Raw genomic sequence first — 9,940 nt, 5'->3', positions numbered from 1 at the left:
GTTATTATTGTGCCCCATAGAAGCCCACTATTGTTATTATTGTTCCCTTACATTATTATTGTTATGTCAGCTTCGATTATATTATGACCCCTTAGACTCCTATATATAGAAAGGAGGTCTTTTCATTTGTATCATCCAAGAATTGTTCATTTGTGTAATGTAAAGGAGGTTAGCCCCTCGAAGAGACTTATTTCTAAGGCGTTCATCTATCTTTTTGTGAGCTGGTTTTATAACATTTGGTATTAGAGCTTTGGATTCTAGGGTTTCAGTGCTCCAAAGAGGTCATCGTGGAATTTTCGCTATAACTTTTTTGCTACAAAGTTGCAAAATCTACAAAAAAAACCCATTTGAGAAGATATCGTTCTAAACCTCATGTCCAAATTTTAGATCTTGTCGCACTATATTTGTGGAGATATTATTTGAGGAAGTTATGGTTTTTGCAAGCTCTAGAATTTCATCTAAAATAGGGCTTCGTGGAATTTTTGCTATAACTATTTCGCTACAAAGTTCTAGAAGCTAAAAAAAAAATTTGAGAAGAAATCAATCTGAGCCTCAGCTCCAAATTTTAGATCCTGTCTCGCTATATTTTCGGAGATATAATCTGAGGAAGTTAGGGTTTTTTCAGACCCCTGAATTACATTCCAAACATGTCACCTTGGGAAAATCGTCGTAACTTTTGTTCTGAGCATCGGATTGAAATTTAGTAAGAAGTTTCAGAAATAGGACTGTCTTTAGTTTTCTATATATCAGTTTCAGGTACTAAGGTCAAAACAATGAGACGCAACACGTTGTACAAGTTTGCTCTACTGAAGTAGTCTATAATTAGGTCACCATGGGAGATTTGGCATAACTCTTTATTGGATAATCCAATTCTAATCAGATTTGTGGGGTTAGAAAGAGAACTCAGAGGGCTACCGCAAGAAGAAATTTCAAAACATGGAGATCTGAAATTACAGAGTTACAGTCGTTTCAAGATTGAGCTCCTAAAATCAAGAAAAATTGATATGAGGAAGTTTGATGGCAAGGATCTGGTAAATTGGATACTACAGATGGAGAAATATTTTGATCTACATGGTGTACCCTGTTACAAAAGGTATGTATTGCATCTTCATATTTAGAATAAGATCAATTTTTATGGTATAAAGGGCTTTGTCCTCGTAAACCACTTGTTATGTGGTCAATTTTCATGGAGGAAATTATAGCACATTATGAGGATACAAAGAGCAACACCTTCTTTAGAGAAACACCACAACAATTGGAAGAAAAAAGAGAAAAATGGCTTTGTTACAAAGTGGAAAGAAAAATTATGGCAACAAGGAAGTCTACCCCTCACAATTATAAATATGGAAGTGTTTTTTCTCCTAGCCTTCCACAACCTATAAGGGTTACACCACAACAATTGGAAGAAAAAAGAGAAAAAGGGCTTTGTTACAATTGTGATAAAAAACATTAAAGGTCATAAGTGTGCTGAAAAGAAATTATTTTACATTGATTGTGGAGAGGAGGAAGAAAAGGATCAAGAAACATCAAAAGAAGAGTATATACACCAGGAACCAACCCCGGAGAAAGAAGAAATGAATTCAACCACATCTTGTAAAGCATTGGAAATAATTACTACTCCTCAAACTCTTAAGATAGAAGGACATATCAAGAAGAAAAAGGTTCAAGAAGTGAAAGACCACATCAAGAAAGAAGAAATGAATCTAACCATATCTTATAATGCAATGGCTGGAATTACCACTCCTCAAACTATCATGATAGAAGGACATATCAAGAAGAAAAATGTTCATGAAGTGAAAGATCACATCGAGCATCAAGAAATGAATCCGACCATATCTTTTAATGCATTGGAAGAAATTACCACTCCTCAAAGAGACTTATTTGTAAGGCGTTCATCTATATTTTCTATCTTTTTGTGATCTTGTTTCATAACAAAAGGGGAGCAACCTGCTTTTGACCAATGAAGGCCACATTCTAGCAACTTGTAGGTGATCACACCCCAATAGGCATACACTGAGGGTTGGTCCTAAAAACTGGCTCGCATGATGCAGTTTAGGGCTGAAATTATGGGGGATGAAGGGGAAATTATTAGGGATTTGTGCAAGATGGTGTCAAGGGGGAATATGATGTTGATTAATCCCATTAGGAGGATCAGCGATGGCATGTCCCAAAATGGTCTAGTACACAATGTATGTATACCAACTTAACTGACCATCAACTACAGCTAGTGGAATAGCATGCATATGTGAGTGGAGTGTATAATTCACACAAACTAGTAGTAAAACTTGTAATACATGTTGAGACACACTAACTAAACATTTTGACATGTGAAGTTAACATACCATGTCAATTCAAGTTTGTAAATAGGGTTGCACCATACAACCAAAACACCTTACAATTCATGAGCTATCAACTATCAACTATGAATATTAAGATCAATGGTTATTGACCATTGAAGCTACTTGTACAACTACAAATAGTCTCTAACCATATTGAGAATGAGGGGGCATATTCAAACAAGTGAAATCCTAATTGAATTGAGGATGAAGTAGAAATTTCAACAAAATGACCACAAAAGAATTAAAAAATAATAAGGAATAACATTTGGCAAGTAAAAATGGAAGAAATTATTTGTGAGAAGCTTTAGAAAAACTTTACAAGTTGGGGCATTATGGTAGAAAAATGAAAAAAAGGAGGCTAGGGTTCTTGATAGGTCGCATGGAAAAAATTGACAACAAAGAAGTATTGAATGGCCAACTCTAGAGGAAACATTCACAACACAAATTGAAAAAGAAAAAAAGTTGAGACAAAACTAATCCAATAACAAAGCACAATTGGAAACTCAAAACATTACATAACACCTAAACCAAAATCCAACACATGTAACATTTAAAACATAAATATAATATTGACTTGGTAGGGGTACAAGCCACCTCATTCATAGAAAAACTTGATTACATCACCAAAAATGATTTGCTAGAGGTGCTAGCACAATACTCAATTGATGAGTGGACAAAAATAAAAATAAAAACTTGCAATGAATGGCACACCATATCCATTATACATCTTATAGTTGATTGTAGGATTAACCACAATTATGGTCATAGGTTGCACCTAGTTCTCCTATGTGACCAAGATTGTAATTTTTCAATCCAAGTTATTTTGAATTGAATTTTCCATCCTCTGTGTTGACATCATCAAGCTCTATTGATCGGATGGGAATTGAAAAACAAAGGGTGTCATAGTGATAGAAAAAGAAATGTCCATGAATACATGACCAAAGACTATTCCCGAACAACTTGTCCATCAAGTAATGTAAACTGAACAACCAACAAATCATTGGGTCAAGAACATCCAATAATGCACTGGGACCAAGCTATATTGAACAAGTATAAGAAATCTCCATGAATACATGACCAAAGACTATTCCTGAACAACTTGTCCATCAAGTAATGTAAACTCAATAACTAACAAATCGTTGGGTCAAAAACATCCAATAATGCAGTGGGACCAAGCAATATTGAACACGTAGAGGAAAGTGAGCTTGACACCACATTATTTGACTTTATGAGTTTTCAACAACAATTTTTGTAATAAAAAATATTTTGTATTTTGTATTTGTAACTCCATATCTCCCTATTCTATGGGACAAAGAAGGGCTTGAGGTGGGGGGAGATGTAGGAGGGACCAGTAGACTCTATTGACTATACTTAAAAGGCAGCCAAGTAAAAGAATGATTAAATATCTAGTGGGATTTGTAAGCTAGTCAACCACAGTGAAGTAGACTGGCAAATGTAGTTAGACACTAGTAACTACCTTGTAACTAAATATTGAATGTAAATATGGCATGAAGGTAACATAGAAACAACTATATTTTGTTGTTGTTGTGGTGATTTTATAATAATGTGCTTATTGTTAGTCTCTAGATTACTTTGTTATCTCTATATCTTTTATGTGTGTGTTTGTTATAAATTTTTATATAACATTGTTTAAGTCTGTGTGCAAGGATACTACTAATAACAGTTGCTTACAAACCCCTTGGTTATTATTAAGATTTTACTTACTTCCTAGCTTTCTTTTCTTTCCTTTATCTGTCATGCAAGCAAGTAAATGATTTGAATATCTTAGAATTCATTGATGACTCTCAATCATGCTAACTAAATTTACATCATCACTATTTCATCATAATTGGCACATTATCAATAATAATCAAATTGCAATGTGCACTAAGATTCACCTTAATTTACACAATAATGTTTGTGTGATAACCTATTGGTCTAGTTAAATACTAATAACTACAATTGAAATTCGACAAAATAATAACACTAAATTAAAATCTTAATAATCCCTTGGTACAATTGAAATTCAAAAAAATAATAAGAATAAATTCAAACACTTGCTTGCCAACTATTATTGCATTAAACTATTTAAGTGATGTTTACCCACTATTCTTGCATTACATATCAGTTCATTTAAAAGTGACTCATTCATACAAACATATATTCATATGATATAATACCATATTAGCTCCCATCAAATAAATGAAATCATGTAACATTGCAATGGCATGGACCTTGGTTCCTTTCTCCTCTCTCACCAGTAGAAAAAATAAACATAAACAAACTAGATAGATATAAACCAGAAAGATAAATAGAGTAGTAGCCTATCACAATTACAAACACCACGCCAGACATGTGGCATGTGAAACCAGACATATAGATAGAGTAGTAGCATATCACAATTATAAACCCCACACACCAGACATGTGAAACCTTTGCAAGTTTACTTTAGTTCAGAAAATGGCATCATGGTTGTGTAAAACCCAAATGAAAATGATGAAGATTGTAGCAGTGTGAGCACCATAAATCAATTCAATGACCTTTCTCTGGATATTCGACCTTGAATTGATCCAACACAGTCTTACCGATCTGTAATGGCTCAAAGTAAAAACGTTTGAAGTACTCTCCATACTTATATCCTTTGTACACAGTTGGATGCTGATCATCAGTCATGGACGTTGTAGGAGCAATGAAGGAATCTTGGTCATGGGAATAGAACATTGGAATTGATATACGCGTAGTAGAAGAGTTGGTTACTGCTCTATGTACAACACTCCTGAACCTTCCATTGCTCACATTCTGCTCATTTTACACAAACAGTTAGAGGCTTTATTTATGAACACCATCACCTTTTAAAAGAATCAAGGTAATTAAATTATGTATAGTACACTAGCTGTGCCTTGCAGGCTTTACTGATCACTTGGATTTGATTGCCCAAGTGGACAACCAAGGCATGAGTGACCCATTTCCCATTGTTTAGGACTTGCAGGCCACTGACATCCCCCTGCATTAGAACCGTGAGGCTACCTGGATCTGTATGGCCTGCTACTCCAAGGGTGAGATCTGGGTTTGGGCATGGAGGATAGTAATTTATTAACATGTATTGGCTAGGTTTTCCGAAAATTTTATCCAAGTAGTCAGAATCGAGCTCCATAGATTCAGAAACTGCTGCCAGCAGCTTGACACATATTGTTGTCATCTCCACAATGTATTTGCATGCAGTCTCTTTGCAACAAGTTAACGAGTTAGATGGTTGAAACAAGGTGCGGCATGATTTTTGTACCAAGGTGTGACATGCTTTATGTCAGGTTACAAAAGGGTATTTTTATTGGATTTCTAGAATATTAATATTTTGAAATATGAGGGACATGCACGAGATCAAATAAGATTAAATAATTGTCTTTGTCTAGGTTCATTTGATCTTGGAACTCAAAGGTCATGAAATAAATAATATCCACTAAAGAATAAAAAGCCTCTACCCCTTCTGAAATCCTGGTAAAACTTTTTCCCTTTAGGAATTCATGTTAGCAGTAATAAGCTAAAAAAAAAGAGTAGATGAAATAAAATATACAAGTTGGTGTTGCATGAAAAATTAAAAAATAACAATATTATATAGTTAATTTAAAGAATAATTTTGTTGAGTATTTTTTGTTAAAACAATTAAGATATCGCTTTTAGAGTAGGCATTCCACCCATCATAAGCAATTATGAAGGCATCTGGCATTTTGGTTACAGATATTTTTAAATCTTCCACAAAGAAATGGTTTTTTTATTTTTGCAAAAGATATATAATAATATAATTAGAATTTTTGGAATGCCTTACTTGTATGCTGTTGTTGGGACAAGGTCCCCTAGGGTTAGTTTTGGGGCTAAAAGACCAAGTTTTTGTATGTAAAGTATAAAGTCTCTACAAGTTGTGGTCACAGAGCACGTAGATGGTAAAGTGTCATAAAGGGTTTTACCCTTTGTTTATGTAAATTGTGTCAGCTTTAGTAGATCTACCCATGGTCCGCGGACCATGGGATTATATAAAAAGGGAACTCTTAAAGAGTATAAGGCAGTTTTTAAGTAGTGAATGATAAAGACAAACGTAATGGATCAATAGAAGTGACAAGAAAAGAGTATTAGAGGAGAAGAGAGGCTCTGCGGCTGAGTGCACAAAGGCCTAGAGTAGAGTTTCCACCTGAATGCGTGGACCCTTGCAACTGAGTGCGCAGGCTAGTATCGAGTCTGTAAGAAGAAATGAAGCATCAATAAAGAGAGTATTCTGGAAATATATGTGTTAATCTATTTAACTTCTGTTATGAATGAATGTGATTATGTTATGAGGAAAATGGGTTTATGATTTAATATTGTATTGATATGTGAATTTGCATATTTTACATTGATATATGAACACTAGTAATAATATTTATCTATGCGAAGAATATCTTAGTGTATGTTAAAGTTATCAGATAATTAAGCTGATCTGGTTAAATATTGAAGTAGGAAAAATCACAGAGGCGCGTAAGTATTTAATTCACTTGTTGACGGTCCACGAAAAATAGTTGTAGACCTTTGCAAAGGTCTAAAGGTTGATTAAGAGAAGTATATCGATAAGCCCTAAAAGGCTTATCGATCTGCGTAAAGGTCGAGTTAAAGGATAAGATGACATTACACTAATCTCTAGGTGTGGAAACTTAGTTCCAACACCCCCCATACTACTTCAGGTGAGACTTCAATCCGCGCTCTACGAATTGATGCTGAAAGGGCCAGTAGTGTAGGGTTTTCTTTGGCCAACTTAACTCTGAACCTAGGTTAGGACCCACTAAGCCAACAAAGGGGACTGAGATTTGCATAAAGAGATGTGTGATGTCACATCACTGGAATCCAACTAAGAAGGAAATTGAAGATTGGTTGGATAGAAAGATCCATGAATTCACGGCACAAGAAAATAGAAATCCATGATTGATGAAAGAACAGTGGTTGGATAGATATCTGTACACAGAGATACACAAAATCTTCTTATGTTCCTTCCCAATGAAACTATACGAGTGGATCGCTAAATTGGCAGACGACGAAGGAAGGTGGAGGCTTGACAATCTGATAGTGTGGACCCTGAAGTTAGTGTGGAGATTGGAAGCCTCCGAGGATAATATCACATGCATTGTCGATCACTGGCTTGATCCCGTTATAGGAGGATTCGTGATAGAATTCACAGTCGATACCTTGGTCAGCTATATCGAAGTAGAGTGACGCTTCTTCAAGGGACTGCGAGATAAATATTTAAGGTCTTTGAATACTTTGATTAAGATGCTCTTGTGTGAAAAGCAGGTTATGCAACTACCTTGATATTTGGAGCTACGCGAAGTGAAAAGATCCTTAAGGATAGAGGAAGAACAGGGCCTAAATACAGCCCGCTGATTAAACCTCCTCTGAGTAACAATGAAGAAGCAACATAGGCTTCACTACAGAGTGTTGTCCAGTTATTAAGGTGAGGATTCCTATGAATACCCCATCCACCCACACCACCTCCATCTTCACCTCCACAACATACACCTTTGCCCACACCGCCACCACCTCTGCCACCATTCAATATGGCGAATACAAGTAAGTTGCCCATTTTTATGGGAGTGGGAAATGAGGATCCAAACTATTTCTAGCTCATCGCAAAGGCTGTATGGGAATCTCAGGGTATTATAGATGATCAGATGAAGAAAGAAACATTGGTTACTGCTTTACAGGAGTGCGCGCTAATGTAGTACATTAAGTACTGCACTGATAACCCGACAGCTGCGTTGGAAGATATTCAGACTGCGTTGAATAAGAAATTTTTTAGGCCCAAGTTTGAAGCGCAATCAATTGTTAGATTCAAGGAAATGATGATGAGGCCTATTGAGACATCCTGGGAGCTAGATCAGAGATTGAAATTATGCAAGATCCGCGAAGCTAACATGAATCTTATGGATGGGTAGCACTACAAATGGTTTGTGGCTTCACTCTTGCCTCATCTAAGGGTTTCTTTATCATAGCAAAAGATTGGGACCTAGGTGGAAGCCCTGGAGATTGCGATGAGGTTGCATGAGACACTGATTCAAGATGCTACTTTGGGAGTTCAGCAGATTCATGCGGAGTTGTGGAACCTTTGCCTAGAGTTTCAAAATCTGAAGAAGGATAGAGCAGTTCGACTAGAGGTGCGTGAAGAAGTTTGGTGTTTGAAATGTAAGAGTCAAGGACATGATAAGGATCACTGCCCAATCTTCGTGAACTATGTTGTAGGACGAGGGTCAATGCCTCTGAGGATGGAAGCTCAAGTGGGGTCAAGTACAAGACCCGCGCTGTGGTGTGCTATCTATCAGGTAGATGGAAAACATGTGACAGACAATTGTCACTTGCTGTAGAAATTTGTACAGCCACCGCAACAACTCTTCTGCAAATTTTGTAAATAAGTGGATCATGACAAGCATAACTACCGCAGTTATGAGCTAATGATAGACAAAACTCTCGCATATCGAATGCAGGTGGAAACTTAGCCTCCATATCAAGGCACTAGGGAGTGCAAGGAGGATATCATGGATGCAGACGAGGAAGAGGTGGAGGAGGACCTGGTAGAGGTTAGGGACAAGTTATTTGTTATAACTATGGAGTGCCAGGACACTACAGGCGAGAGTGTACGAACCTTACGTGCCTATCGTGCCAATATTGTACACAGTTTGACCATGTGATCGAAGACTACCCTGTATTTATAGCCAAGATGTAGGAAAAGGGAATGTAGCCTTAGCAGCCTACCCATAACGCATAGATGATGAAGGCTGAACCCCGTGAAGATGATCCCAATGTGAATATAGTGTTGCAAAGTGGAATGACGGCTGGCGAAGATAAAACAAAGCATCTTGAAGAAAGTGAGTTGGTCCACAAAGCTCTAGAAGAGGAGGTTGGGTTTGATCTGGAGCAAGCAAGGGAAATGTTTATGGAAGAAAATAAAAGCTTCACTCAGGCCTCTACCTCAGGAATTCAGGATAAGCTATCTGAAGAAATGGACCCATCTATGCTTACTACTTTCTTGGAGACCTTTATGAAGTTGCTATGCGAGAGAAAGGTTGTAAAGGGATTATAGGAGCTGATAAATAAGTGTGCCGGAAAATAAAATGCTCCTGAGGGACCGTGTGTAGTCAAAAAAATTGGTAAGCATAAGGCAAGAATAGGGCATGAGATGAGGCTCACTGCGCAGATAGGAGAGTATGAGATGGATCAAGATATTTTGGATCTGGGGTCAGATGCAAATGTTTTTCCTAAACAAACTTGGGAGAGAATGGGGAGACCTACACTGTAGTGGTCTCCAATTCAATTAAGGATGGAAAATCAATAGAAGATTATCCCCATGGGAAGATTGTACGGGGTAATAGTAGATATTGAAGGCTTGAGCAGGTTGGCCGATTTTGAAGTGATAGAGATTGTGGATGACAACGATCCCTACCCTACAATCCTTGGGATCGACTGGGCCATTAACATGAGTGGGGTGATCAATTTAAAGAAGCAGACGATGTCATTTGAAAGGAAATCGCTCTGCATAGTCGTACCCTTGGACCTTGCAGAAGGACAACGCTCTACTAAACCGCTCC

At 37.0% G+C, this 9,940-nt stretch overlaps 1 pseudogene; it reads right to left on the bottom strand.

Annotated features, from left to right (window-relative positions):
- Positions 1 to 4,871: 4,871 nt before the first annotated feature.
- LOC149196291 (protein DMR6-LIKE OXYGENASE 1 pseudogene) lies at positions 4,872 to 5,538 on the bottom strand (annotated as a pseudogene).
- Positions 5,539 to 9,940: the final 4,402 nt, after the last annotated feature.

This window comes from Pinus tabuliformis, chromosome 2_2 (assembly GCF_031772625.1).
Source record: "Pinus tabuliformis cultivar Carrire ecotype Pingquan chromosome 2_2, CPIR1, whole genome shotgun sequence".
Taxonomy (NCBI): Eukaryota; Viridiplantae; Streptophyta; class Pinopsida; order Pinales; family Pinaceae; genus Pinus; species Pinus tabuliformis.
This window is presented reverse-complemented; position numbering and strand designations above follow the sequence as displayed.